Source organism: Doryrhamphus excisus, chromosome 7 (genome assembly GCF_030265055.1).
Source record: "Doryrhamphus excisus isolate RoL2022-K1 chromosome 7, RoL_Dexc_1.0, whole genome shotgun sequence".
Lineage (NCBI taxonomy): Eukaryota > Metazoa > Chordata > Actinopteri > Syngnathiformes > Syngnathidae > Doryrhamphus > Doryrhamphus excisus.
The window spans coordinates 13,286,746-13,306,127 of record NC_080472.1 but is presented as its reverse complement, the minus strand read 5'-3'; the positions used below and the strand labels follow the sequence as shown (position 1 = coordinate 13,306,127).

The 19,382-nt window shown below is 52.5% G+C and overlaps 70 non-coding genes and 14 pseudogenes across 70 annotated transcripts; all 84 read left to right on the top strand.

The window, feature by feature from the left end:
* Positions 1–100: 100 nt before the first annotated feature.
* On the top strand, positions 101–219 carry LOC131133260 (5S ribosomal RNA). Its single transcript, XR_009130837.1, has one exon. It is a non-coding gene; the product is annotated as a 5S ribosomal RNA (ribosomal RNA).
* Positions 220–331: 112 nt separating this feature from the next.
* LOC131133692 (5S ribosomal RNA) lies at positions 332–450 on the top strand. Its single transcript, XR_009130972.1, has one exon. It is a non-coding gene; the product is annotated as a 5S ribosomal RNA (ribosomal RNA).
* A 112-nt stretch (positions 451–562) lies between these two features.
* Positions 563–681, top strand: LOC131133630 (5S ribosomal RNA). The gene has a single exon (XR_009130911.1). It is a non-coding gene; the product is annotated as a 5S ribosomal RNA (ribosomal RNA).
* Positions 682–793: 112 nt separating this feature from the next.
* Positions 794–912, top strand: LOC131133270 (5S ribosomal RNA). The gene has a single exon (XR_009130846.1). It is a non-coding gene; the product is annotated as a 5S ribosomal RNA (ribosomal RNA).
* Positions 913–1,024: 112 nt separating this feature from the next.
* LOC131133385 (5S ribosomal RNA) lies at positions 1,025–1,143 on the top strand. Its single transcript, XR_009130872.1, has one exon. It is a non-coding gene; the product is annotated as a 5S ribosomal RNA (ribosomal RNA).
* Positions 1,144–1,255: 112 nt separating this feature from the next.
* LOC131133716 (5S ribosomal RNA) lies at positions 1,256–1,374 on the top strand. Its single transcript, XR_009130995.1, has one exon. It is a non-coding gene; the product is annotated as a 5S ribosomal RNA (ribosomal RNA).
* A 110-nt stretch (positions 1,375–1,484) lies between these two features.
* Positions 1,485–1,603, top strand: LOC131133358 (5S ribosomal RNA; annotated as a pseudogene).
* A 112-nt stretch (positions 1,604–1,715) lies between these two features.
* On the top strand, positions 1,716–1,834 carry LOC131133249 (5S ribosomal RNA). Its single transcript, XR_009130826.1, has one exon. It is a non-coding gene; the product is annotated as a 5S ribosomal RNA (ribosomal RNA).
* Positions 1,835–1,946: 112 nt separating this feature from the next.
* Positions 1,947–2,065, top strand: LOC131133988 (5S ribosomal RNA). Its single transcript, XR_009131260.1, has one exon. It is a non-coding gene; the product is annotated as a 5S ribosomal RNA (ribosomal RNA).
* A 112-nt stretch (positions 2,066–2,177) lies between these two features.
* On the top strand, positions 2,178–2,286 carry LOC131133426 (5S ribosomal RNA; annotated as a pseudogene).
* A 112-nt stretch (positions 2,287–2,398) lies between these two features.
* Positions 2,399–2,517, top strand: LOC131133772 (5S ribosomal RNA). Its single transcript, XR_009131049.1, has one exon. It is a non-coding gene; the product is annotated as a 5S ribosomal RNA (ribosomal RNA).
* A 112-nt stretch (positions 2,518–2,629) lies between these two features.
* On the top strand, positions 2,630–2,738 carry LOC131133293 (5S ribosomal RNA; annotated as a pseudogene).
* A 112-nt stretch (positions 2,739–2,850) lies between these two features.
* On the top strand, positions 2,851–2,969 carry LOC131134028 (5S ribosomal RNA). The gene has a single exon (XR_009131299.1). It is a non-coding gene; the product is annotated as a 5S ribosomal RNA (ribosomal RNA).
* A 112-nt stretch (positions 2,970–3,081) lies between these two features.
* LOC131133481 (5S ribosomal RNA) lies at positions 3,082–3,190 on the top strand (annotated as a pseudogene).
* A 112-nt stretch (positions 3,191–3,302) lies between these two features.
* Positions 3,303–3,421, top strand: LOC131133237 (5S ribosomal RNA). Its single transcript, XR_009130815.1, has one exon. It is a non-coding gene; the product is annotated as a 5S ribosomal RNA (ribosomal RNA).
* Positions 3,422–3,533: 112 nt separating this feature from the next.
* LOC131134047 (5S ribosomal RNA) lies at positions 3,534–3,652 on the top strand. The gene has a single exon (XR_009131317.1). It is a non-coding gene; the product is annotated as a 5S ribosomal RNA (ribosomal RNA).
* A 112-nt stretch (positions 3,653–3,764) lies between these two features.
* On the top strand, positions 3,765–3,882 carry LOC131132930 (5S ribosomal RNA). The gene has a single exon (XR_009130513.1). It is a non-coding gene; the product is annotated as a 5S ribosomal RNA (ribosomal RNA).
* A 112-nt stretch (positions 3,883–3,994) lies between these two features.
* On the top strand, positions 3,995–4,113 carry LOC131133463 (5S ribosomal RNA; annotated as a pseudogene).
* A 112-nt stretch (positions 4,114–4,225) lies between these two features.
* Positions 4,226–4,344, top strand: LOC131133676 (5S ribosomal RNA). The gene has a single exon (XR_009130957.1). It is a non-coding gene; the product is annotated as a 5S ribosomal RNA (ribosomal RNA).
* A 112-nt stretch (positions 4,345–4,456) lies between these two features.
* Positions 4,457–4,575, top strand: LOC131133218 (5S ribosomal RNA). Its single transcript, XR_009130797.1, has one exon. It is a non-coding gene; the product is annotated as a 5S ribosomal RNA (ribosomal RNA).
* A 113-nt stretch (positions 4,576–4,688) lies between these two features.
* LOC131133226 (5S ribosomal RNA) lies at positions 4,689–4,807 on the top strand. Its single transcript, XR_009130804.1, has one exon. It is a non-coding gene; the product is annotated as a 5S ribosomal RNA (ribosomal RNA).
* A 112-nt stretch (positions 4,808–4,919) lies between these two features.
* Positions 4,920–5,038, top strand: LOC131133691 (5S ribosomal RNA). Its single transcript, XR_009130971.1, has one exon. It is a non-coding gene; the product is annotated as a 5S ribosomal RNA (ribosomal RNA).
* A 112-nt stretch (positions 5,039–5,150) lies between these two features.
* On the top strand, positions 5,151–5,269 carry LOC131133629 (5S ribosomal RNA). Its single transcript, XR_009130910.1, has one exon. It is a non-coding gene; the product is annotated as a 5S ribosomal RNA (ribosomal RNA).
* Positions 5,270–5,381: 112 nt separating this feature from the next.
* On the top strand, positions 5,382–5,500 carry LOC131133269 (5S ribosomal RNA). The gene has a single exon (XR_009130845.1). It is a non-coding gene; the product is annotated as a 5S ribosomal RNA (ribosomal RNA).
* A 112-nt stretch (positions 5,501–5,612) lies between these two features.
* Positions 5,613–5,731, top strand: LOC131133681 (5S ribosomal RNA). The gene has a single exon (XR_009130962.1). It is a non-coding gene; the product is annotated as a 5S ribosomal RNA (ribosomal RNA).
* A 110-nt stretch (positions 5,732–5,841) lies between these two features.
* LOC131133212 (5S ribosomal RNA) lies at positions 5,842–5,960 on the top strand. Its single transcript, XR_009130791.1, has one exon. It is a non-coding gene; the product is annotated as a 5S ribosomal RNA (ribosomal RNA).
* Positions 5,961–6,072: 112 nt separating this feature from the next.
* LOC131133214 (5S ribosomal RNA) lies at positions 6,073–6,191 on the top strand. Its single transcript, XR_009130793.1, has one exon. It is a non-coding gene; the product is annotated as a 5S ribosomal RNA (ribosomal RNA).
* A 110-nt stretch (positions 6,192–6,301) lies between these two features.
* On the top strand, positions 6,302–6,420 carry LOC131133239 (5S ribosomal RNA). The gene has a single exon (XR_009130816.1). It is a non-coding gene; the product is annotated as a 5S ribosomal RNA (ribosomal RNA).
* Positions 6,421–6,532: 112 nt separating this feature from the next.
* On the top strand, positions 6,533–6,651 carry LOC131133202 (5S ribosomal RNA). Its single transcript, XR_009130782.1, has one exon. It is a non-coding gene; the product is annotated as a 5S ribosomal RNA (ribosomal RNA).
* A 110-nt stretch (positions 6,652–6,761) lies between these two features.
* On the top strand, positions 6,762–6,880 carry LOC131133236 (5S ribosomal RNA). The gene has a single exon (XR_009130814.1). It is a non-coding gene; the product is annotated as a 5S ribosomal RNA (ribosomal RNA).
* Positions 6,881–6,992: 112 nt separating this feature from the next.
* Positions 6,993–7,111, top strand: LOC131133675 (5S ribosomal RNA). Its single transcript, XR_009130956.1, has one exon. It is a non-coding gene; the product is annotated as a 5S ribosomal RNA (ribosomal RNA).
* Positions 7,112–7,221: 110 nt separating this feature from the next.
* LOC131133596 (5S ribosomal RNA) lies at positions 7,222–7,330 on the top strand (annotated as a pseudogene).
* A 112-nt stretch (positions 7,331–7,442) lies between these two features.
* LOC131133671 (5S ribosomal RNA) lies at positions 7,443–7,561 on the top strand. The gene has a single exon (XR_009130952.1). It is a non-coding gene; the product is annotated as a 5S ribosomal RNA (ribosomal RNA).
* A 112-nt stretch (positions 7,562–7,673) lies between these two features.
* Positions 7,674–7,792, top strand: LOC131134027 (5S ribosomal RNA). The gene has a single exon (XR_009131298.1). It is a non-coding gene; the product is annotated as a 5S ribosomal RNA (ribosomal RNA).
* Positions 7,793–7,904: 112 nt separating this feature from the next.
* On the top strand, positions 7,905–8,013 carry LOC131133569 (5S ribosomal RNA; annotated as a pseudogene).
* A 112-nt stretch (positions 8,014–8,125) lies between these two features.
* LOC131133085 (5S ribosomal RNA) lies at positions 8,126–8,254 on the top strand (annotated as a pseudogene).
* A 112-nt stretch (positions 8,255–8,366) lies between these two features.
* On the top strand, positions 8,367–8,485 carry LOC131133153 (5S ribosomal RNA). The gene has a single exon (XR_009130734.1). It is a non-coding gene; the product is annotated as a 5S ribosomal RNA (ribosomal RNA).
* A 112-nt stretch (positions 8,486–8,597) lies between these two features.
* Positions 8,598–8,716, top strand: LOC131133191 (5S ribosomal RNA). Its single transcript, XR_009130771.1, has one exon. It is a non-coding gene; the product is annotated as a 5S ribosomal RNA (ribosomal RNA).
* Positions 8,717–8,826: 110 nt separating this feature from the next.
* On the top strand, positions 8,827–8,945 carry LOC131133235 (5S ribosomal RNA). The gene has a single exon (XR_009130813.1). It is a non-coding gene; the product is annotated as a 5S ribosomal RNA (ribosomal RNA).
* A 112-nt stretch (positions 8,946–9,057) lies between these two features.
* LOC131133491 (5S ribosomal RNA) lies at positions 9,058–9,166 on the top strand (annotated as a pseudogene).
* Positions 9,167–9,278: 112 nt separating this feature from the next.
* On the top strand, positions 9,279–9,397 carry LOC131133714 (5S ribosomal RNA). The gene has a single exon (XR_009130993.1). It is a non-coding gene; the product is annotated as a 5S ribosomal RNA (ribosomal RNA).
* A 112-nt stretch (positions 9,398–9,509) lies between these two features.
* LOC131134046 (5S ribosomal RNA) lies at positions 9,510–9,628 on the top strand. Its single transcript, XR_009131316.1, has one exon. It is a non-coding gene; the product is annotated as a 5S ribosomal RNA (ribosomal RNA).
* A 112-nt stretch (positions 9,629–9,740) lies between these two features.
* Positions 9,741–9,858, top strand: LOC131132929 (5S ribosomal RNA). Its single transcript, XR_009130512.1, has one exon. It is a non-coding gene; the product is annotated as a 5S ribosomal RNA (ribosomal RNA).
* A 112-nt stretch (positions 9,859–9,970) lies between these two features.
* On the top strand, positions 9,971–10,089 carry LOC131133881 (5S ribosomal RNA). The gene has a single exon (XR_009131158.1). It is a non-coding gene; the product is annotated as a 5S ribosomal RNA (ribosomal RNA).
* A 112-nt stretch (positions 10,090–10,201) lies between these two features.
* Positions 10,202–10,320, top strand: LOC131133179 (5S ribosomal RNA). Its single transcript, XR_009130760.1, has one exon. It is a non-coding gene; the product is annotated as a 5S ribosomal RNA (ribosomal RNA).
* A 112-nt stretch (positions 10,321–10,432) lies between these two features.
* LOC131134045 (5S ribosomal RNA) lies at positions 10,433–10,551 on the top strand. Its single transcript, XR_009131315.1, has one exon. It is a non-coding gene; the product is annotated as a 5S ribosomal RNA (ribosomal RNA).
* Positions 10,552–10,663: 112 nt separating this feature from the next.
* LOC131132928 (5S ribosomal RNA) lies at positions 10,664–10,781 on the top strand. Its single transcript, XR_009130511.1, has one exon. It is a non-coding gene; the product is annotated as a 5S ribosomal RNA (ribosomal RNA).
* A 112-nt stretch (positions 10,782–10,893) lies between these two features.
* On the top strand, positions 10,894–11,012 carry LOC131133829 (5S ribosomal RNA). Its single transcript, XR_009131106.1, has one exon. It is a non-coding gene; the product is annotated as a 5S ribosomal RNA (ribosomal RNA).
* A 112-nt stretch (positions 11,013–11,124) lies between these two features.
* Positions 11,125–11,233, top strand: LOC131133606 (5S ribosomal RNA; annotated as a pseudogene).
* Positions 11,234–11,345: 112 nt separating this feature from the next.
* On the top strand, positions 11,346–11,464 carry LOC131134026 (5S ribosomal RNA). Its single transcript, XR_009131297.1, has one exon. It is a non-coding gene; the product is annotated as a 5S ribosomal RNA (ribosomal RNA).
* A 112-nt stretch (positions 11,465–11,576) lies between these two features.
* LOC131133139 (5S ribosomal RNA) lies at positions 11,577–11,695 on the top strand. Its single transcript, XR_009130720.1, has one exon. It is a non-coding gene; the product is annotated as a 5S ribosomal RNA (ribosomal RNA).
* Positions 11,696–11,808: 113 nt separating this feature from the next.
* LOC131133168 (5S ribosomal RNA) lies at positions 11,809–11,927 on the top strand. Its single transcript, XR_009130749.1, has one exon. It is a non-coding gene; the product is annotated as a 5S ribosomal RNA (ribosomal RNA).
* A 112-nt stretch (positions 11,928–12,039) lies between these two features.
* On the top strand, positions 12,040–12,158 carry LOC131133690 (5S ribosomal RNA). Its single transcript, XR_009130970.1, has one exon. It is a non-coding gene; the product is annotated as a 5S ribosomal RNA (ribosomal RNA).
* Positions 12,159–12,270: 112 nt separating this feature from the next.
* On the top strand, positions 12,271–12,389 carry LOC131133628 (5S ribosomal RNA). The gene has a single exon (XR_009130909.1). It is a non-coding gene; the product is annotated as a 5S ribosomal RNA (ribosomal RNA).
* A 112-nt stretch (positions 12,390–12,501) lies between these two features.
* On the top strand, positions 12,502–12,620 carry LOC131133268 (5S ribosomal RNA). The gene has a single exon (XR_009130844.1). It is a non-coding gene; the product is annotated as a 5S ribosomal RNA (ribosomal RNA).
* Positions 12,621–12,732: 112 nt separating this feature from the next.
* Positions 12,733–12,851, top strand: LOC131133157 (5S ribosomal RNA). Its single transcript, XR_009130738.1, has one exon. It is a non-coding gene; the product is annotated as a 5S ribosomal RNA (ribosomal RNA).
* A 112-nt stretch (positions 12,852–12,963) lies between these two features.
* Positions 12,964–13,082, top strand: LOC131133037 (5S ribosomal RNA). The gene has a single exon (XR_009130622.1). It is a non-coding gene; the product is annotated as a 5S ribosomal RNA (ribosomal RNA).
* A 110-nt stretch (positions 13,083–13,192) lies between these two features.
* Positions 13,193–13,311, top strand: LOC131133234 (5S ribosomal RNA). The gene has a single exon (XR_009130812.1). It is a non-coding gene; the product is annotated as a 5S ribosomal RNA (ribosomal RNA).
* A 112-nt stretch (positions 13,312–13,423) lies between these two features.
* On the top strand, positions 13,424–13,542 carry LOC131133145 (5S ribosomal RNA). Its single transcript, XR_009130726.1, has one exon. It is a non-coding gene; the product is annotated as a 5S ribosomal RNA (ribosomal RNA).
* A 110-nt stretch (positions 13,543–13,652) lies between these two features.
* Positions 13,653–13,771, top strand: LOC131133233 (5S ribosomal RNA). Its single transcript, XR_009130811.1, has one exon. It is a non-coding gene; the product is annotated as a 5S ribosomal RNA (ribosomal RNA).
* A 112-nt stretch (positions 13,772–13,883) lies between these two features.
* LOC131133439 (5S ribosomal RNA) lies at positions 13,884–13,992 on the top strand (annotated as a pseudogene).
* A 112-nt stretch (positions 13,993–14,104) lies between these two features.
* On the top strand, positions 14,105–14,222 carry LOC131132927 (5S ribosomal RNA). The gene has a single exon (XR_009130510.1). It is a non-coding gene; the product is annotated as a 5S ribosomal RNA (ribosomal RNA).
* Positions 14,223–14,334: 112 nt separating this feature from the next.
* LOC131133880 (5S ribosomal RNA) lies at positions 14,335–14,453 on the top strand. The gene has a single exon (XR_009131157.1). It is a non-coding gene; the product is annotated as a 5S ribosomal RNA (ribosomal RNA).
* A 112-nt stretch (positions 14,454–14,565) lies between these two features.
* Positions 14,566–14,684, top strand: LOC131133134 (5S ribosomal RNA). Its single transcript, XR_009130715.1, has one exon. It is a non-coding gene; the product is annotated as a 5S ribosomal RNA (ribosomal RNA).
* A 112-nt stretch (positions 14,685–14,796) lies between these two features.
* Positions 14,797–14,915, top strand: LOC131134044 (5S ribosomal RNA). Its single transcript, XR_009131314.1, has one exon. It is a non-coding gene; the product is annotated as a 5S ribosomal RNA (ribosomal RNA).
* A 112-nt stretch (positions 14,916–15,027) lies between these two features.
* LOC131132926 (5S ribosomal RNA) lies at positions 15,028–15,145 on the top strand. Its single transcript, XR_009130509.1, has one exon. It is a non-coding gene; the product is annotated as a 5S ribosomal RNA (ribosomal RNA).
* A 112-nt stretch (positions 15,146–15,257) lies between these two features.
* On the top strand, positions 15,258–15,376 carry LOC131133828 (5S ribosomal RNA). Its single transcript, XR_009131105.1, has one exon. It is a non-coding gene; the product is annotated as a 5S ribosomal RNA (ribosomal RNA).
* Positions 15,377–15,488: 112 nt separating this feature from the next.
* Positions 15,489–15,597, top strand: LOC131133604 (5S ribosomal RNA; annotated as a pseudogene).
* A 112-nt stretch (positions 15,598–15,709) lies between these two features.
* On the top strand, positions 15,710–15,828 carry LOC131134025 (5S ribosomal RNA). Its single transcript, XR_009131296.1, has one exon. It is a non-coding gene; the product is annotated as a 5S ribosomal RNA (ribosomal RNA).
* A 112-nt stretch (positions 15,829–15,940) lies between these two features.
* LOC131133138 (5S ribosomal RNA) lies at positions 15,941–16,059 on the top strand. Its single transcript, XR_009130719.1, has one exon. It is a non-coding gene; the product is annotated as a 5S ribosomal RNA (ribosomal RNA).
* A 113-nt stretch (positions 16,060–16,172) lies between these two features.
* LOC131133123 (5S ribosomal RNA) lies at positions 16,173–16,291 on the top strand. The gene has a single exon (XR_009130704.1). It is a non-coding gene; the product is annotated as a 5S ribosomal RNA (ribosomal RNA).
* A 112-nt stretch (positions 16,292–16,403) lies between these two features.
* On the top strand, positions 16,404–16,522 carry LOC131133689 (5S ribosomal RNA). The gene has a single exon (XR_009130969.1). It is a non-coding gene; the product is annotated as a 5S ribosomal RNA (ribosomal RNA).
* A 112-nt stretch (positions 16,523–16,634) lies between these two features.
* On the top strand, positions 16,635–16,753 carry LOC131133627 (5S ribosomal RNA). Its single transcript, XR_009130908.1, has one exon. It is a non-coding gene; the product is annotated as a 5S ribosomal RNA (ribosomal RNA).
* A 112-nt stretch (positions 16,754–16,865) lies between these two features.
* LOC131133266 (5S ribosomal RNA) lies at positions 16,866–16,984 on the top strand. The gene has a single exon (XR_009130842.1). It is a non-coding gene; the product is annotated as a 5S ribosomal RNA (ribosomal RNA).
* A 112-nt stretch (positions 16,985–17,096) lies between these two features.
* Positions 17,097–17,215, top strand: LOC131133111 (5S ribosomal RNA). Its single transcript, XR_009130693.1, has one exon. It is a non-coding gene; the product is annotated as a 5S ribosomal RNA (ribosomal RNA).
* Positions 17,216–17,327: 112 nt separating this feature from the next.
* On the top strand, positions 17,328–17,446 carry LOC131132925 (5S ribosomal RNA). The gene has a single exon (XR_009130508.1). It is a non-coding gene; the product is annotated as a 5S ribosomal RNA (ribosomal RNA).
* A 110-nt stretch (positions 17,447–17,556) lies between these two features.
* Positions 17,557–17,675, top strand: LOC131133232 (5S ribosomal RNA). Its single transcript, XR_009130810.1, has one exon. It is a non-coding gene; the product is annotated as a 5S ribosomal RNA (ribosomal RNA).
* Positions 17,676–17,787: 112 nt separating this feature from the next.
* LOC131133100 (5S ribosomal RNA) lies at positions 17,788–17,906 on the top strand. Its single transcript, XR_009130682.1, has one exon. It is a non-coding gene; the product is annotated as a 5S ribosomal RNA (ribosomal RNA).
* A 110-nt stretch (positions 17,907–18,016) lies between these two features.
* LOC131133231 (5S ribosomal RNA) lies at positions 18,017–18,135 on the top strand. Its single transcript, XR_009130809.1, has one exon. It is a non-coding gene; the product is annotated as a 5S ribosomal RNA (ribosomal RNA).
* Positions 18,136–18,247: 112 nt separating this feature from the next.
* LOC131133438 (5S ribosomal RNA) lies at positions 18,248–18,356 on the top strand (annotated as a pseudogene).
* Positions 18,357–18,468: 112 nt separating this feature from the next.
* LOC131133001 (5S ribosomal RNA) lies at positions 18,469–18,587 on the top strand. Its single transcript, XR_009130586.1, has one exon. It is a non-coding gene; the product is annotated as a 5S ribosomal RNA (ribosomal RNA).
* Positions 18,588–18,699: 112 nt separating this feature from the next.
* Positions 18,700–18,808, top strand: LOC131133479 (5S ribosomal RNA; annotated as a pseudogene).
* A 112-nt stretch (positions 18,809–18,920) lies between these two features.
* LOC131133089 (5S ribosomal RNA) lies at positions 18,921–19,039 on the top strand. The gene has a single exon (XR_009130671.1). It is a non-coding gene; the product is annotated as a 5S ribosomal RNA (ribosomal RNA).
* A 112-nt stretch (positions 19,040–19,151) lies between these two features.
* Positions 19,152–19,270, top strand: LOC131133017 (5S ribosomal RNA). The gene has a single exon (XR_009130602.1). It is a non-coding gene; the product is annotated as a 5S ribosomal RNA (ribosomal RNA).
* The last annotated feature ends 112 nt before the right edge of the window (positions 19,271–19,382 follow it).

The window sequence follows — 19,382 nt, the reverse complement described above, 5'->3', positions numbered from 1 at the left end:
TGCTCTTGCCTGACAGCAGAGGGCGCTGTTTGACACTTTTTGCTGGAGTCTAGTTTGGCCTGCGTCGCCTTCAAATAGGATCGTTTCAGTTGACCTGGCAGCTTACGGCCATACTACCCTGAAAACGCCCGATCTCGTCCGATCTCGGAAGCTAAGCAGGGGCGGGCCTGGTTAGTACTTGGATGGGAGACCGCCTGGGAATACCAGGTGCTGTAAGCTTTTTATGGTTTCTGCTCTTGCCTGACAGCAGAGGGCGCTGTTTGACACTTTTTGCTGGAGTCTAGTTTGGCCTGCGTCACCTTCAAATAGGATCTTTTCAGTTGACCTGGCAGCTTACAGCCATACTACCCTGAAAACGCCCGATCTCGTCCGATCTCGGAAGCTAAGCAGGGGCGGGCCTGGTTAGTACTTGGATGGGAGACCGCCTGGGAATATCAGGTGCTGTAAGCTTTTTATGGTTCCTGCTCTTGCCTGACAGCAGAGGGCGCTGTTTGACACTTTTTGCTCGAGTCTAGTTTGGCCTGCGTCGCCTTCAAATAGGATCTTTTCAGTCGACCTGGCAGCTTACGGCCATACTACCCTGAAAACGCCCGATCTCGTCAGATCTCGGAAGCTAAGCAGGGGTGGGCCTGGTTAGTACTTCGATGGGAGACCGCCTGGGAATACCAGGTGCTGTAAGCTTTTTATGGTTTCTGCTCTTGCCTGACAGCAGAGGGCGCTGTTTGACACTTTTTGCTGGAGTTCAGTTTGGCCTGCGTCGCCTTTAAATAGGATCTTTTCAGTTGACCTGGCAGCTTACGGCCATACTACCCTGAAAACGCCCGATCTTGTTCGATCTGGGAAGCTAAGTAGGGGAGGGCCTGGTTAGTACTTGGATGGGAGACCGCCTGGGAATACCAGGTGCTGTAAGCTTTTTATGGTTTCTGCTCTTGCATGACAGCAGAGGGCGCTGTTTGACACTTTTTGCTGGAGTTTAGTTTGGCCTGCGTCGCCTTCAAATAGGATCTTTTAAGTTGACCTGGCAGCTTACGGCCATACTACCCTGAAAACGCCCGATCTCGTCCGATCTCGGAAGCTAAGCAGGGGCAGGCCTGGTTAGTACTTGGATGGGAGACCGCCTGGGAATACCAGGTGCTGTAAGCTTTTTATGGTTTCTGCTCTTGCCTGACAGCAAATGGCGCTGTTTGACACTTTTTGCTGGAGTTTAGTTTGGCCTGCGTCGCCTTCAAATAGGATCTTTTCAGTTGACCTGGCAGCTTACGGCCATACTACCCTGAAAACGCCCGATCTCGTCCGATCTCGGAAGCTAAGCAGGGGCGGGCCTGGTTAGTACTTGGATGGGAGACCTCCTGGGAATACCAGGTGCTGTAAGCTTTTTATGGTTTCTGCTTGCCTGACAGCAGGGGGCGCTGTTTGCCACTTTTTGCTGGAGTCAAGTTTGGCCTGCGTTGCCTTCAAATAGGATCTTTTCAGTTGCCCTGGCAGCTTACGGCCATACTACCCTGAAAACGCCCGATCTCGTCCGATGTCGGAAGCTAAGCAGGGGCGGGCCTGGTTATTACTTGGATGGGAGACCGCCTGGGAATACCAGATGCTGTAAGATTTTTATGGTTTCTGCTCTTGCCTGACAGCAGAGGGCGCTGTTTGACACTTTTTGCTGGAGTCTAGTTTGGCCTGCGTCGCCTTCAAATAAGATCTTTTCAGTTGTCTTTGCAGCTTACGGCCATACTACCCTGAAAACGCCCGATCTCGTCCGATCTCGGAAGCTAAGCAGGGGCGGGCCTGGTTAGTACTTGGATGGGAGACCGCCTGGGAATACCAGGTGCTGTAAGCTTTTTATGGTTTCTGCTCTTGCCTGACAGCAGAGGGCGCTGTTTGACACTTTTTGCTGGAGTCTAGTTTGGCCTGCGTCACGTTCAAATAGGATCTTTTCAGTTGCCCTGGCAGCTTACGGCCATACTACCCTCAAAACGCCCGATCTCGTCCGACCTCGGAAGCTAAGCAGGGGCGGGCCTGGTTAGTACTTGGATGGGAGACCGCCTGGGAATACCAGGTGCTGTAAGCTTTTTATGGTTTCTGCTCCTGCCTGACAGCAGAGGGCGCTGTTTGACACTTTTTGCTGGAGTCTAGTTTGGCCTGCGTCGCCTTCAAATAGGATCTTTTCAGTTGTCCTGGCAGCTTACGGCCATACTACCCTGAAAACGCCCGATCTCGGAAGCTAAGCAGGGGCGGGCTTGTTTAGTACTTGGATGGGAGACCGCCTGGGAATACCAGGTGCTGTAAGCTTTTTATTGTTTCTGCTCTTGCCTGACAGCAGAGGGCGCTGTTTGACACTTTTTGCTGGAGTCTAGTTTGGCCTGCGTCACCTTCAAATAGGATCTTTTCAGTTGACCTGGCAGCTTACGGCCATACTACCCTGAAAACGCCCGATCTCGTCCGATCTCGGAAGCTAAGCAGGGGCGGGCCTGGTTAGTACTTGGATGGGAGACCGCCTTGGAATACCAGGTGCTGTAAGCTTTTTATGGTTTCTGCTCTTGCCTGACAGCAGAGGGCGCTGTTTGACACTTTTTGCTGGAGTCTAGTTTGGCCTGCGTCGCCTTCAAATAGGATCTTTTCAGTTGTCCTGGCAGCTTACGGCCATACTACCCTGAAAACGCCCGATCTCGGAAGCTAAGCAGGGGCGGGCCTGGTTAGTACTTGGATGGGAGACCGCCTGGGAATACCAGGTGCTGTAAGCTTTTTATTGTTTCTGCTCTTGCCTGACAGCAGAGGGCGCTGTTTGACACTTTTTGCTGGAGTCTAGTTTGGCCTGCGTCGCCTTCAAATAGGATCTTTTCAGTTGACCTGGCAGCTTACGGCCATACTACCCTGAAAACGCCCGATCTCGTCCGATCTCGGAAGCTAAGCAGGGGCGGGCCTGGTTAGTACTTGGATGGGAGACCGCCTGGTAATACCAGGTGCTGTAAGCTTTTTATGGTTTCTGCTCTTGCCTGACAGCAGAGGGCGCTGTTTGACACTTTTTGCTGGAGTCTAGTTTGGCCTGCGTCACCTTCAAATAGGATCTTTTCAGTTGACCTGGCAGCGTACGGCCATACTACCCTGAAAACGCCCGATCTCGGAAGCTAAGCAGGGGCGGGCCTGGTTAGTACTTGGATGGGAGACCGCCTTGGAATACCGGGTGCTGTAAGCTTTTTATGGTTTCTGCTCTTGCCTGACAGCAGAGGGCGCTGTTTGACACTTTTTGCTGGAGTCTAGTTTGGCCTGCGTCACCTTCAAATAGGATCTTTTCAGTTGACCTGGCAGCTTACGGCCATACTACCCTGAAAACGCCCGATCTCGTCCGATCTCGGAAGCTAAGCAGGGGCGGGCCTGGTTAGTACTTGGATGGGAGACCGCCTGGGAATACCAGGTGCTGTAAGCTTTTTATGGTTTCTGCTCTTGCCTGACAGCAGAGGGCGCTGTTTGACACTTTTTGCTGGAGTCTAGTTTGGCCTGCGTCGCCTTCAAATAGGATCTTTTCAGTTGACCTGGCAGCTTACGGCCATACTACCCTGAAAACGCCTGATCTCGTCAGATCTCGGAAGCTAAGCAGGGGCGGGCCTGGTTAGTACTTGCATGGGAGACCGCCTGGGAATACCAGGTGCTGTAAGCTTTTTTTGGTTTCTGCTCTTGCCTGACAGCAGAGGGCGCTGTTTGACACTTTTTGCTGGAGTCTAGTTTGGCCTGCGTCACCTTCAAATAGGATCTTTTCAGTTGACCTGGCAGCTTACGGCCATACTACCCTGAAAACGCCCGATCTCGTCCGATCTCGGAAGCTAAGCAGGGGCGGGCCTGGTTAGTACTTGGATGGAGACCGCCTGGGAATACCAGGTGCTGTAAGCTTTTTATGGTTCCTGCTCTTGCCTGACAGCAGAGGGCGCTGTTTGACACTTTTTCCTCGAGTCTAGTTTGGCCTGCGTCGCCTTCAAATAGGATCTTTTCAGTCGACCTGGCAGCTTAGGGCCATACTACCCTGAAAACGCCCGATCTCGCCCGATCTCTGAAGCTAAGCAGGGGCGGGCCTATTTAGTACTTGGATGGGAGACCGCCTGGGAATACCAGGTGCTGGAAGCTTTTTATGGTTTCTGCTCTTGCCTGACAGCAGAGGGCGCTGTTTGACACTTTTTGCTGGAGTCTAATTTGGCCTGCGTCGCCTTCAAATAGGATCTTTTCAGTTGCCCTGGCAGCTTACGGCCATACTACCTTGAAAACGCCCGATCTCGTCCGATCTCGGAAGCTAAGCAGGGGCGGGCCTGGTTAGTACTTGGATGGGAGACCGCCTGGGAATACCAGGTGCTGTAAGCTTTTTATGGTTTCTGCTCTAGCCTGACAGCAGAGGGCGCTGTTTGACACGTTTTGCTGTAGTCTAGTTTGGCCTGCGTCGCCTTCAAATAGGATCTTTTCAGTTGCCCTGGCAGCTTGCGGCCATACTACCCTGAAAATGCCCGATCTCGTCCGATCTCGGAAGCTAAGCAGGGGAGGGCCTCGTTCGTACTTGGATGGGAGACCGCCTGGGAATACCAGGTGCTGTAAGCTTTTTTATGGTTTCTGCTCTTGCCTGACAGCAGAGGGCGCTGTTTGACACTTTTTGCTGGAGTCTAGTTTGGCCTGCGTCGCCTTCAAATAGGATCGTTTCAGTTGACCTGGCAGCTTACGGCCATACTACCCTGAAAACGCCCGATCTCGTCCGATCTCGGAAGCTAAGCAGGGGCGGGCCTGGTTAGTACTTGGATGGGAGACCGCCTGGGAATACCAGGTGCTGTAAGCTTTTTATGGTTTCTGCTCTTGCCTGACAGCAGAGGGCGCTGATTGACACTTTTTGCTGGAGTCTAGTTTGGCCTGCGTCACCTTCAAATAGGATCTTTTCAGTTGACCTGGCAGCTTACAGCCATACTACCCTGAAAACGCCCGATCTCGTCCGATCTCGGAAGCTAAGCAGGGGCGGGCCTGGTTAGTACTTGGATGGGAGACCGCCTGGGAATATCAGGTGCTGTAAGCTTTTTATGGTTCCTGCTCTTGCCTGACAGCAGAGGGCGCTGTTTGACACTTTTTGCTCGAGTCTAGTTTGGCCTGCGTCGCCTTCAAATAGGATCTTTTCAGTCGACCTGGCAGCTTACGGCCATACTACCCTGAAAACGCCCGATCTCGTCAGATCTCGGAAGCTAAGCAGGGGTGGGCCTGGTTAGTACTTCGATGGGAGACCGCCTGGGAATACCAGGTGCTGTAAGCTTTTTATGGTTTCTGCTCTTGCCTGACAGCAGAGGGCGCTGTTTGACACTTTTTGCTGGAGTTTAGTTTGGCCTGCGTCGCCTTTAAATAGGATCTTTTCAGTTGACCTGGCAGCTTACGGCCATACTACCCTGAAAACGCCCGATCTTGTTCGATCTGGGAAGCTAAGTAGGGGAGGGCCTGGTTAGTACTTGGATGGGAGACCGCCTGGGAATACCAGGTGCTGTAAGCTTTTTATGGTTTCTGCTCTTGCATGACAGCAGAGGGCGCTGTTTGACACTTTTTGCTGGAGTTTAGTTTGGCCTGCGTCGCCTTCAAATAGGATCTTTTCAGTTGACCTGGCAGCTTACAGCCATACTACCCTGAAAACGCCCGATCTCATCCGATCTCGGAAGCTAAGCAGGGGCGGGCCTGGTTAGTACTTGGATGGGAGACCGCCTGGGAATACCAGGTGCTGTAAGCTTTTTATGGTTTCTGCTTGCCTGACAGCAGGGGGCGCTGTTTGCCACTTTTTGCTGGAGTCAAGTTTGGCCTGCGTTGCCTTCAAATAGGATCTTTTCAGTTGCCCTGGCAGCTTACGGCCATACTACCCTGAAAACGCCCGATCTCGTCCGATCTCGGAAGCTAAGCAGGGGAGGGCCTGGTTATTACTTGGATGGGAGACCGCCTGGGAATACCAGATGCTGTAAGATTTTTATGGTTTCTGCTCTTGCCTGACAGCAGAGGGCGCTGTTTGACACTTTTTGCTGGAGTCTAGTTTGGCCTGCGTCGCCTTCAAATAAGATCTTTTCAGTTGTCTTTGCAGCTTACGGCCATACTACCCTGAAAACGCCCGATCTCGTCCGATCTCGGAAGCTAAGCAGGGGCGGGCCTGGTTAGTACTTGGATGGGAGACCGCCTGGGAATACCAGGTGCTGTAAGCTTTTTATGGTTTCTGCTTGCCTGACAGCAGGGGGCGCTGTTTGCCACTTTTTGCTGGAGTCTAGTTTGGCCTGCGTTGCCTTCAAATAGGATCTTTTCAGTTGCCCTGGCAGCTTACGGCCATACTACCCTGAAAACGCCCGATCTCGTCCGATCTCGGAAGCTAAGCAGGGGCGGGCCTGGTTATTACTTGGATGGGAGACCGCCTGGGAATACCAGATGCTGTAAGATTTTTATGGTTTCTGCTCTTGCCTGACAGCAGAGGGCGCTGTTTGACACTTTTTGCTGGAGTCTAGTTTGGCCTGCGTCGCCTTCAAATAAGATCTTTTCAGTTGTCTTTGCAGCTTACGGCCATACTACCCTGAAAACGCCCGATCTCGTCCGATCTCGGAAGCTAAGCAGGGGCGGGCCTGGTTAGTACTTGGATGGGAGACCGCCTGGGAATACCAGGTGCTGTAAGCTTTTTATGGTTTCTGCTTGCCTGACAGCAGGGGGCGCTGTTTGCCACTTTTTGCTGGAGTCTAGTTTGGCCTGCGTTGCCTTCAAATAGGATCTTTTCAGTTGCCCTGGCAGCTTACGGCCATACTACCCTGAAAACGCCCGATCTCGTCCGATCTCGGAAGCTAAGCAGGGGCGGGCCTGGTTATTACTTGGATGGGAGACCGCCTGGGAATACCAGATGCTGTAAGATTTTTATGGTTTCTGCTCTTGCCTGACAGCAGAGGGCGCTGTTTGACACTTTTTGCTGGAGTCTAGTTTGGCCTGCGTCGCCTTCAAATAAGATCTTTTCAGTTGTCTTTGCAGCTTACGGCCATACTACCCTGAAAACGCCCGATCTCGTCCGATCTCGGAAGCTAAACAGGGGCGGGCCTGGTTAGTACTTGGATGGGAGACCGCCTGGGAATACCAGGTGCTGTAAGCTTTTTATGGTTTCTGCTTGCCTGACAGCAGGGGGCGCTGTTTGCCACTTTTTGCTGGAGTCTAGTTTGGCCTGCGTTGCCTTCAAATAGGATCTTTTCAGTTGCCCTGGCAGCTTACGGCCATACTACCCTGAAAACGCCCGATCTCGGAAGCTAAGCAGGGGCGGGCCTGGTTATTACTTGGATGGGAGACCGCCTGGGAATACCAGATGCTGTAAGATTTTTATGGTTTCTGCTCTTGCCTGACAGCAGAGGGCGCTGTTTGACACTTTTTGCTGGAGTCTAGTTTGGCCTGCGTCGCCTTCAAATAAGATCTTTTCAGTTGTCTTTGCAGCTTACGGCCATACTACCCTGAAAACGCCCGATCTCGTCCGATCTCGGAAGCTAAGCAGGGGCGGGCCTGGTTAGTACTTCGATGGGAGACCGCCTGGGAATACCAGGTGCTGTAAGCTTTTTATGGTTTCTGCTCTTGCCTGACAGCAGAGGGCGCTGTTTGACACTTTTTTCTGGAGTCTAGTTTGGCCTGCGTCACGTTCAAATAGGATCTTTTCAGTTGCCCTGGCAGCTTACGGCCATACTACCCTGAAAACGCCCGATCTCGTCCGATCTCGGAAGCTAAGCAGGGGCGGGCCTGGTTAGTACTTGGATGGGAGACCGCCTGGTAATACCAGGTGCTGTAAGCTTTTTATGGTTTCTGCTCTTGCCTGACAGCAGAGGGCGCTGTTTGACACTTTTTGCTGGAGTCTAGTTTGGCCTGCGTCACCTTCAAATAGGATCTTTTCAGTTGACCTGGCAGCGTACGGCCATACTACCCTGAAAACGCCCGATCTCGGAAGCTAAGCAGGGGCGGGCCTGGTTAGTACTTGGGTGGGAGACTGCCTTGGAATACCGGGTGCTGTAAGCTTTTTATGGTTTCTGCTCTTGCCTGACAGCAGAGGGCGCTGTTTGACACTTTTTGCTGGAGTCTAGTTTGGCCTGCGTCACCTTCAAATAGGATCTTTTCAGTTGACCTGGCAGCTTACGGCCATACTACCCTGAAAACGCCCGATCTCGTCCGATCTCGTCCGATCTCGGAAGCTAAGCAGGGGCGGGCCTGGTTAGTACTTGGATGGGAGACCGCCTGGGAATACCAGGTGCTGTAAGCTTTTTATGGTTTCTGCTCTTGCCTGACAGCAGAGGGCGCTGTTTGACACTTTTTGCTGGAGTCTAGTTTGGCCTGCGTCGCCTTCAAATAGGATCTTTTCAGTTGACCTGGCAGCTTACGGCCATACTACCCTGAAAACGCCTGATCTCGTCAGATCTCGGAAGCTAAGCAGGGGCGGGCCTGGTTAGTACTTGGATGGGAGACCGCCTGGGAATACCAGATGCTGTAAGATTTTTATGGTTTCTGCTCTTGCCTGACAGCAGAGGGCGCTGTTTGACACTTTTTGCTGGAGTCTAGTTTGGCCTGCGTCGCCTTCAAATAAGATCTTTTCAGTTGTCTTTGCAGCTTACGGCCATACTACCCTGAAAACGCCCGATCTCGTCCGATCTCGGAAGCTAAGCAGGGGCGGGCCTGGTTAGTACTTGGATGGGAGACCGCCTGGGAATACCAGGTGCTGTAAGCTTTTTATGGTTTCTGCTTGCCTGACAGCAGGGGGCGCTGTTTGCCACTTTTTGCTGGAGTCTAGTTTGGCCTGCGTTGCCTTCAAATAGGATCTTTTCAGTTGCCCTGGCAGCTTACGGCCATACTACCCTGAAAACGCCCGATCTCGTCCGATCTCGGAAGCTAAGCAGGGGCGGGCCTGGTTATTACTTGGATGGGAGACCGCCTGGGAATACCAGATGCTGTAAGATTTTTATGGTTTCTGCTCTTGCCTGACAGCAGAGGGCGCTGTTTGACACTTTTTGCTGGAGTCTAGTTTGGCCTGCGTCACCTTCAAATAGGATCTTTTCAGTTGACCTGGCAGCGTACGGCCATACTACCCTGAAAACGCCCGATCTCGGAAGCTAAGCAGGGGCGGGCCTGGTTAGTACTTGGGTGGGAGACCGCCTTGGAATACCGGGTGCTGTAAGCTTTTTATGGTTTCTGCTCTTGCCTGACAGCAGAGGGCGCTGTTTGACACTTTTTGCTGGAGTCTAGTTTGGCCTGCGTCACCTTCAAATAGGATCTTTTCAGTTGACCTGGCAGCTTACGGCCATACTATCCTGAAAACGCCCGATCTCGTCCGATCTCGGAAGCTAAGCAGGGGCGGGCCTGGTTAGTACTTGGATGGGAGACCGCCTGGGAATACCAGGTGCTGTAAGCTTTTTATGGTTTCTGCTCTTGCCTGACAGCAGAGGGCGCTGTTTGACACTTTTTGCTGGAGTCTAGTTTGGCCTGCGTCGCCTTCAAATAGGATCTTTTCAGTTGACCTGGCAGCTTACGGCCATACTACCCTGAAAACGCCTGATCTCGTCAGATCTCGGAAGCTAAGCAGGGGCGGGCCTGGTTAGTACTTGCATGGGAGACCGCCTGGGAATACCAGGTGCTGTAAGCTTTTTTTGGTTTCTGCTCTTGCCTGACACCAGAGGGCGCTGTTTGACACTTTTTGCTGGAGTCTAGTTTGGCCTGCGTCACCTTCAAATAGGATCTTTTCAGTTGACCTGGCAGCTTACGGCCATACTACCCTGAAAACGCCCGATCTCGTCCGATCTCGGAAGCTAAGCAGGGGCGGGCCTGGTTAGTACTTGGATGGAGACCGCCTGGGAATACCAGGTGCTGTAAGCTTTTTATGGTTCCTGCTCTTGCCTGACAGCAGAGGGCGCTGTTTGACACTTTTTGCTCGAGTCTAGTTTGGCCTGCGTCGCCTTCAAATAGGATCTTTTCAGTCGACCTGGCAGCTTAGGGCCATACTGCCCTGAAAACGCCCGATCTCGTCAGATCTCGGAAGCTAAGCAGGGGTGGGCCTGGTTAGTACTTGGGTGGGAGACCGCCTGGGAATACCAGGTGCTGTAAGCTTTTTATGGTTTCTGCTCTTTCCTGACAGCAGAGGGCGCTGTTTGACACCTTTTGCTGGAGGCTAGTTTGGCCTGCGTCGCCTTCAAATAGGATCTTTTCAGTTGACCTGGCAGCTTACGGCCATACTACCCTGAAAACGCCCGATCTCGTCCGATCTCGGAAGCTAAGCAGGGGCGGGCCTGGTTAGTACTTGGATGGGAGACCGCCTGGGAATACCAGGTGCTGTAAGCTTTTTATGGTTTCTGCTCTTGCCTGACAGCAGAGGGCGCTGTTTGACACTTTTTGCTGGAGTCTAGTTTGGCCTGCGTCGCCTTCAAATAGGATCTTTTCAGTTGACCTGGCAGCTTACGGCCATACTACCCTGAAAACGCCTGATCTCGTCAGATCTCGGAAGCTAAGCAGGGGCGGGCCTGGTTAGTACTTGCATGGGAGACCGCCTGGGAATACCAGGTGCTGTAAGCTTTTTTTGGTTTCTGCTCTTGCCTGACAGCAGAGGGCGCTGTTTGACACTTTTTGCTGGAGTCTAGTTTGGCCTGCGTCACCTTCAAATAGGATCTTTTCAGTTGACCTGGCAGCTTACGGCCATACTACCCTGAAAACGCCCGATCTCGTCCGATCTCGGAAGCTAAGCAGGGGCGGGCCTGGTTAGTACTTGGATGGAGACCGCCTGGGAATACCAGGTGCTGTAAGCTTTTTATGGTTCCTGCTCTTGCCTGACAGCAGAGGGCGCTGTTTGACACTTTTTGCTCGAGTCTAGTTTGGCCTGCGTCGCCTTCAAATAGGATCTTTTCAGTCGACCTGGCAGCTTAGGGCCATACTACCCTGAAAACGCCCGATCTCGTCAGATCTCGGAAGCTAAGCAGGGGTGGGCCTGGTTAGTACTTGGGTGGGAGACCGCCTGGGAATACCAGGTGCTGTAAGCTTTTTATGGTTTCTGCTCTTGCCTGACAGCAGAGGGCGCTGTTTGACACCTTTTGCTGGAGGCTAGTTTGGCCTGCGTCGCCTTCAAATAGGATCTTTTCAGTTGACCTGGCAGCTTATGGCCATACTACCCTGAAAACGCCCGATCTCTGAAGCTAAGCAGGGGCGGGCCTATTTAGTACTTGGATGGGAGACCGCCTGGGAATACCAGGTGCTGGAAGCTTTTTATGGTTTCTGCTCTTGCCTGACAGCAGAGGGCGCTGTTTGACACTTTTTGCTGGAGTCTAATTTGGCCTGCGTCGCCTTCAAATAGGATCTTTTCAGTTGCCCTGGCAGCTTACGGCCATACTACCTTGAAAACGCCCGATCTCGTCCGATCTCGGAAGCTAAGCAGGGGCGGGCCTGCTTAGTACTTGGATGGGAGACCGCCTGGGAATACCAGGTGCTGTAAGCTTTTTATGGTTTCTGCTCTAGCCTGACAGCAGAGGGCGCTGTTTGACACGTTTTGCTGTAGTCTAGTTTGGCCTGCGTCGCCTTCAAATAGGATCTTTTCAGTTGCCCTGGCAGCTTACGGCCATACTACCCTGAAAATGCCCGATCTCGTCCGATCTCGGAAGCTAAGCAGGGGAGGGCCTCGTTCGTACTTGGATGGGAGACCGCCTGGGAATACCAGGTGCTGTAAGCTTTTTTATGGTTTCTGCTCTTGCCTGACAGCAGAGGGCGCTGTTTGACACTTTTTGCTGGAGTCTAGTTTGGCCTGCGTCGCCTTCAAATAGGATCGTTTCAGTTGACCTGGCAGCTTACGGCCATACTACCCTGAAAACGCCCGATCTCGTCCGATCTCGGAAGCTAAGCAGGGGCGGGCCTGGTTAGTACTTGGATGGGAGACCGCCTGGGAATACCAGGTGCTGTAAGCTTTTTATGGTTTCTGCTCTTGCCTGACAGCAGAGGGCGCTGTTTGACACTTTTTGCTGGAGTCTAGTTTGGCCTGCGTCACCTTCAAATAGGATCTTTTCAGTTGACCTGGCAGCTTACAGCCATACTACCCTGAAAACGCCCGATCTCGTCCGATCTCGGAAGCTAAGCAGGGGCGGGCCTGGTTAGTACTTGGATGGGAGACCGCCTGGGAATATCAGGTGCTGTAAGCTTTTTATGGTTCCTGCTCTTGCCTGACAGCAGAGGGCGCTGTTTGCCACTTTTTGCTGGAGTCTAGTTTGGCCTGCGTCGCCTTCAAATAGGATCTTTTCAGTCGACCTGGCAGCTTACGGCCATACTACCCTGAAAACGCCCGATCTCGTCAGATCTCGGAAGCTAAGCAGGGGTGGGCCTGGTTAGTACTTCGATGGGAGACCGCCTGGGAATACCAGGTGCTGTAAGCTTTTTATGGTTTCTGCTCTTGCCTGACAGCAGAGGGCGCTGTTTGACACTTTTTGCTGGAGTTTAGTTTGGCCTGCGTCGCCTTTAAATAGGATCTTTTCAGTTGACCTGGCAGCTTACGGCCATACTACCCTGAAAACGCCCGATCTTGTTCGATCTGGGAAGCTAAGTAGGGGAGGGCCTGGTTAGTACTTGGATGGGAGACCGCCTGGGAATACCAGGTGCTGTAAGCTTTTTATGGTTTCTGCTCTTGCATGACAGCAGAGGGCGCTGTTTGACACTTTTTGCTGGAGTTTAGTTTGGCCTGCGTCGCCTTCAAATAGGATCTTTTCAGTTGACCTGGCAGCTTACGGCCATACTACCCTGAAAACGCCCGATCTCGTCCGATCTCGGAAGCTAAGCAGGGGCGGGCCTGGTTAGTACTTGGATGGGAGACCGCCTGGGAATACCAGGTGCTGTAAGCTTTTTATGGTTTCTGCTCTTGCCTGACAGCAAATGGCGCTTTTTGACACTTTTTGCTGGAGTTTAGTTTGGCCTGCGTCGCCTTCAAATAGGATCTTTTCAGTTGACCTGGCAGCTTACGGCCATACTACCCTGAAAACGCCCGATCTCATCCGATCTCGGAAGCTAAGCAGGGGCGGGCCTGGTTAGTACTTGGATGGGAGACCGCCTGGGAATACCAGGTGCTGTAAGCTTTTTATGGTTTCTGCTTGCCTGACAGCAGGGGGCGCTGTTTGCCACTTTTTGCTGGAGTCAAGTTTGGCCTGCGTTGCCTTCAAATAGGATCTTTTCAGTTGCCCTGGCAGCTTACGGCCATACTACCCTGAAAACGCCCGATCTCGTCCGATCTCGGAAGCTAAGCAGGGGCGGGCCTGGTTATTACTTGGATGGGAGACCGCCTGGGAATACCAGATGCTGTAAGATTTTTATGGTTTCTGCTCTTGCCTGACAGCAGAGGGCGCTGTTTGACACTTTTTGCTGGAGTCTAGTTTGGCCTGCGTCGCCTTCAAATAAGATCTTTTCAGTTGTCTTTGCAGCTTACGGCCATACTACCCTGAAAACGCCCGATCTCGTCCGATCTCGGAAGCTAAGCAGGGGCGGGCCTGGTTAGTACTTGGATGGGAGACCGCCTGGGAATACCAGGTGCTGTAAGCTTTTTATGGTTTCTGCTTGCCTGACAGCAGGGGGCGCTGTTTGCCACTTTTTGCTGGAGTTTAGTTTGGCCTGCGTTGCCTTCAAATAGGATCTTTTCAGTTGCCCTGGCAGCTTACGGCCATACTACCCTGAAAACGCCCGATCTCGTCCGATCTCGGAAGCTAAGCAGGGGCGGGCCTGGTTATTACTTGGATGGGAGACCGCCTGGGAATACCAGATGCTGTAAGATTTTTATGGTTTCTGCTCTTGCCTGACAGCAGAGGGCGCTGTTTGACACTTTTTGCTGGAGTCTAGTTTGGCCTGCGTCGCCTTCAAATAAGATCTTTTCAGTTGTCTTTGCAGCTTACGGCCATACTACCCTGAAAACGCCCGATCTCGTAAGCTAAGCAGGGGCGGGCCTGGTTAGTACTTGGATGGGAGACCGCCTGGGAATACCAGGTGCTGTAAGCTTTTTATGGTTTCTGCTCTTGCCTGACAGCAGAGGGCGCTGTTTGACACTTTTTGCTGGAGTCTAGTTTGGCCTGCGTCACCTTCAAATAGGATCTTTTCAGTTGACCTGGCAGCTTACGGCCATACTACCCTGAAAACGCCCGATCTCGTCCGATCTCGGAAGCTAAGCAGGGGCGGGCCTGGTTAGTACTTGGATGGAGACCGCCTGGGAATACCAGGTGCTGTAAGCTTTTTATGGTTCCTGCTCTTGCCTGACAGCAGAGGGCGCTGTTTGACACTTTTTGCTCGAGTCTAGTTTGGCCTGCGTCGCCTTCAAATAGGATCTTTTCAGTCGACCTGGCAGCTTAGGGCCATACTGCCCTGAAAACGCCCGATCTCGTCAGATCTCGGAAGCTAAGCAGGGGTGGGCCTGGTTAGTACTTGGGTGGGAGACCGCCTGGGAATACCAGGTGCTGTAAGCTTTTTATGGTTTCTGCTCTTTCCTGACAGCAGAGGGCGCTGTTTGACACCTTTTGCTGGAGGCTAGTTTGGCCTGCGTCGCCTTCAAATAGGATCTTTTCAGTTGACCTGGCAGCTTACGGCCATACTACCCTGAAAACGCCCGATCTCGTCCGATCTCGGAAGCTAAGCAGGGGCGGGCCTGGTTAGTACTTGGATGGGAGACCGCCTGGGAATACCAGGTGCTGTAAGCTTTTTATGGTTTCTGCTCTTGCCTGACAGCAGAGGGCGCTGTTTGACACTTTTTGCTGGAGTCTAGTTTGGCCTGCGTCGCCTTCAAATAGGATCTTTTCAGTTGACCTGGCAGCTTACGGCCATACTACCCTGAAAACGCCTGATCTCGTCAGATCTCGGAAGCTAAGCAGGGGCGGGCCTGGTTAGTACTTGCATGGGAGACCGCCTGGGAATACCAGGTGCTGTAAGCTTTTTTTGGTTTCTGCTCTTGCCTGACAGCAGAGGGCGCTGTTTGACACTTTTTGCTGGAGTCTAGTTTGGCCTGCGTCACCTTCAAATAGGATCTTTTCAGTTGACCTGGCAGCTTACGGCCATACTACCCTGAAAACGCCCGATCTCGTCCGATCTCGGAAGCTAAGCAGGGGCGGGCCTGGTTAGTACTTGGATGGAGACCGCCTGGGAATACCAGGTGCTGTAAGCTTTTTATGGTTCCTGCTCTTGCCTGACAGCAGAGGGCGCTGTTTGACACTTTTTGCTCGAGTCTAGTTTGGCCTGCGTCGCCTTCAAATAGGATCTTTTCAGTCGACCTGGCAGCTTAGGGCCATACTACCCTGAAAACGCCCGATCTCGTCAGATCTCGGAAGCTAAGCAGGGGTGGGCCTGGTTAGTACTTGGGTGGGAGACCGCCTGGGAATACCAGGTGCTGTAAGCTTTTTATGGTTTCTGCTCTTGCCTGACAGCAGAGGGCGCTGTTTGACACCTTTTGCTGGAGGCTAGTTTGGCCTGCGTCGCCTTCAAATAGGATCTTTTCAGTTGACCTGGCAGCTTATGGCCATACTACCCTGAAAACGCCCGATCTCTGAAGCTAAGCAGGGGCGGGCCTATTTAGTACTTGGATGGGAGACCGCCTGGGAATACCAGGTGCTGGAAGCTTTTTATGGTTTCTGCTCTTGCCTGACAGCAGAGGGCGCTGTTTGACACTTTTTGCTGGAGTCTAATTTGGCCTGCGTCGCCTTCAAATAGGATCTTTTCAGTTGCCCTGGCAGCTTACGGCCATACTACCTTGAAAACGCCCGATCTCGTCCGATCTCGGAAGCTAAGCAGGGGCGGGCCTGCTTAGTACTTGGATGGGAGACCGCCTGGGAATACCAGGTGCTGTAAGCTTTTTATGGTTTCTGCTCTAGCCTGACAGCAGAGGGCGCTGTTTGACACGTTTTGCTGTAGTCTAGTTTGGCCTGCGTCGCCTTCAAATAGGATCTTTTCAGTTGCCCTGGCAGCTTACGGCCATACTACCCTGAAAATGCCCGATCTCGTCCGATCTCGGAAGCTAAGCAGGGGAGGGCCTCGTTCGTACTTGGATGGGAGACCGCCTGGGAATACCAGGTGCTGTAAGCTTTTTTATGGTTTCTGCTCTTGCCTGACAGCAGAGGGCGCTGTTTGACACTTTTTGCTGGAGTCTAGTTTGGCCTGCGTCGCCTTCAAATAGGATCGTTTCAGTTGACCTGGCAGCTTACGGCCATACTACCCTGAAAACGCCCGATCTCGTCCGATCTCGGAAGCTAAGCAGGGGCGGGCCTGGTTAGTACTTGGATGGGAGACCGCCTGGGAATACCAGGTGCTGTAAGCTTTTTATGGTTTCTGCTCTTGCCTGACAGCAGAGGGCGCTGTTTGACACTTTTTGCTGGAGTCTAGTTTGGCCTGCGTCACCTTCAAATAGGATCTTTTCAGTTGACCTGGCAGCTTACAGCCATACTACCCTGAAAACGCCCGATCTCGTCCGATCTCGGAAGCTAAGCAGGGGCGGGCCTGGTTAGTACTTGGATGGGAGACCGCCTGGGAATATCAGGTGCTGTAAGCTTTTTATGGTTCCTGCTCTTGCCTGACAGCAGAGGGCGCTGTTTGCCACTTTTTGCTGGAGTCTAGTTTGGCCTGCGTCGCCTTCAAATAGGATCTTTTCAGTCGACCTGGCAGCTTACGGCCATACTACCCTGAAAACGCCCGATCTCGTCAGATCTCGGAAGCTAAGCAGGGGTGGGCCTGGTTAGTACTTCGATGGGAGACCGCCTGGGAATACCAGGTGCTGTAAGCTTTTTATGGTTTCTGCTCTTGCCTGACAGCAGAGGGCGCTGTTTGACACTTTTTGCTGGAGTTTAGTTTGGCCTGCGTCGCCTTTAAATAGGATCTTTTCAGTTGACCTGGCAGCTTACGGCCATACTACCCTGAAAACGCCCGATCTTGTTCGATCTGGGAAGCTAAGTAGGGGAGGGCCTGGTTAGTACTTGGATGGGAGACCGCCTGGGAATACCAGGTGCTGTAAGCTTTTTATGGTTTCTGCTCTTGCATGACAGCAGAGGGCGCTGTTTGACACTTTTTGCTGGAGTTTAGTTTGGCCTGCGTCGCCTTCAAATAGGATCTTTTCAGTTGACCTGGCAGCTTACGGCCATACTACCCTGAAAACGCCCGATCTCGTCCGATCTCGGAAGCTAAGCAGGGGCGGGCCTGGTTAGTACTTGGATGGGAGACCGCCTGGGAATACCAGGTGCTGTAAGCTTTTTATGGTTTCTGCTCTTGCCTGACAGCAAATGGCGCTTTTTGACACTTTTTGCTGGAGTTTAGTTTGGCCTGCGTCGCCTTCAAATAGGATCTTTTCAGTTGACCTGGCAGCTTACGGCCATACTACCCTGAAAACGCCCGATCTCATCCGATCTCGGAAGCTAAGCAGGGGCGGGCCTGGTTAGTACTTGGATGGGAGACCGCCTGGGAATACCAGGTGCTGTAAGCTTTTTATGGTTTCTGCTTGCCTGACAGCAGGGGGCGCTGTTTGCCACTTTTTGCTGGAGTCAAGTTTGGCCTGCGTTGCCTTCAAATAGGATCTTTTCAGTTGCCCTGGCAGCTTACGGCCATACTACCCTGAAAACGCCCGATCTCGTCCGATCTCGGAAGCTAAGCAGGGGCGGGCCTGGTTATTACTTGGATGGGAGACCGCCTGGGAATACCAGATGCTGTAAGATTTTTATGGTTTCTGCTCTTGCCTGACAGCAGAGGGCGCTGTTTGACACTTTTTGCTGGAGTCTAGTTTGGCCTGCGTCGCCTTCAAATAAGATCTTTTCAGTTGTCTTTGCAGCTTACGGCCATACTACCCTGAAAACGCCCGATCTCGTCCGATCTCGGAAGCTAAGCAGGGGCGGGCCTGGTTAGTACTTGGATGGGAGACCGCCTGGGAATACCAGGTGCTGTAAGCTTTTTATGGTTTCTGCTTGCCTGACAGCAGGGGGCGCTGTTTGCCACTTTTTGCTGGAGTTTAGTTTGGCCTGCGTTGCCTTCAAATAGGATCTTTTCAGTTGCCCTGGCAGCTTACGGCCATACTACCCTGAAAACGCCCGATCTCGTCCGATCTCGGAAGCTAAGCAGGGGCGGGCCTGGTTATTACTTGGATGGGAGACCGCCTGGGAATACCAGATGCTGTAAGATTTTTATGGTTTCTGCTCTTGCCTGACAGCAGAGGGCGCTGTTTGACACTTTTTGCTGGAGTCTAGTTTGGCCTGCGTCGCCTTCAAATAAGATCTTTTCAGTTGTCTTTGCAGCTTACGGCCATACTACCCTGAAAACGCCCGATCTCGTAAGCTAAGCAGGGGCGGGCCTGGTTAGTACTTGGATGGGAGACCGCCTGGGAATACCAGGTGCTGTAAGCTTTTTATGGTTTCTGCTCTTGCCTGACAGCAGAGGGCGCTGTTTGACACTTTTTGCTGGAGTCTAGTTTGGCCTGCGTCACGTTCAAATAGGATCTTTTCAGTTGCCCTGGCAGCTTACGGCCATACTACCCTGAAAACGCCCGATCTCGTCCGATCTCGGAAGCTAAGCAGGGGCGGGCCTGGTTAGTACTTGGATGGTAGACCGCCTGGTAATACCAGGTGCTGTAAGCTTTTTATGGTTTCTGCTCTTGCCTGACAGCAGAGGGCGCTGTTTGACACTTTTTGCTGGAGTCTAGTTTGGCCTGCGTCACCTTCAAATAGGATCTTTTCAGTTGACCTGGCAGCGTACGGCCATACTACCCTGAAAACGCCCGATCTCGGAAGCTAAGCAGGGGCGGGCCTGGTTAGTACTTGGATGGGAGACCGCCTTGGAATACCGGGTGCTGTAAGCTTTTTATGGTTTCTGCTCTTGCCTGACAGCAGAGGGCGCTGTTTGACACTTTTTGCTGGAGTCTAGTTTGGCCTGCGTCACCTTCAAATAGGATCTTTTCAGTTGACCTGGCAGCTTACGGCCATACTACCCTGAAAACGCCCGATCTCGTCCGATCTCGGAAGCTAAGCAGGGGCGGGCCTGGTTAGTACTTGGATGGGAGACCGCCTGGGAATACCAGGTGCTGTAAGCTTTTTATGGTTTCTGCTCTTGCCTGACAGCAGAGGGCGCTGTTTGACACTTTTTGCTGGAGTCTAGTTTGGCCTGCGTCGCCTTCAAATAGGATCTTTTCAGTTGACCTGGCAGCTTACGGCCATACTACCCTGAAAACGTCTGATCTCGTCAGATCTCGGAAGCTAAGCAGGGGCGGGCCTGGTTAGTACTTGCATGGGAGACCGCCTGGGAATACCAGGTGCTGTAAGCTTTTTTTGGTTTCTGCTCTTGCCTGACAGCAGAGGGCGCTGTTTGACACTTTTTGCTGGAGTCTAGTTTGGCCTGCGTCACCTTCAAATAGGATCTTTTCAGTTGACCTGGCA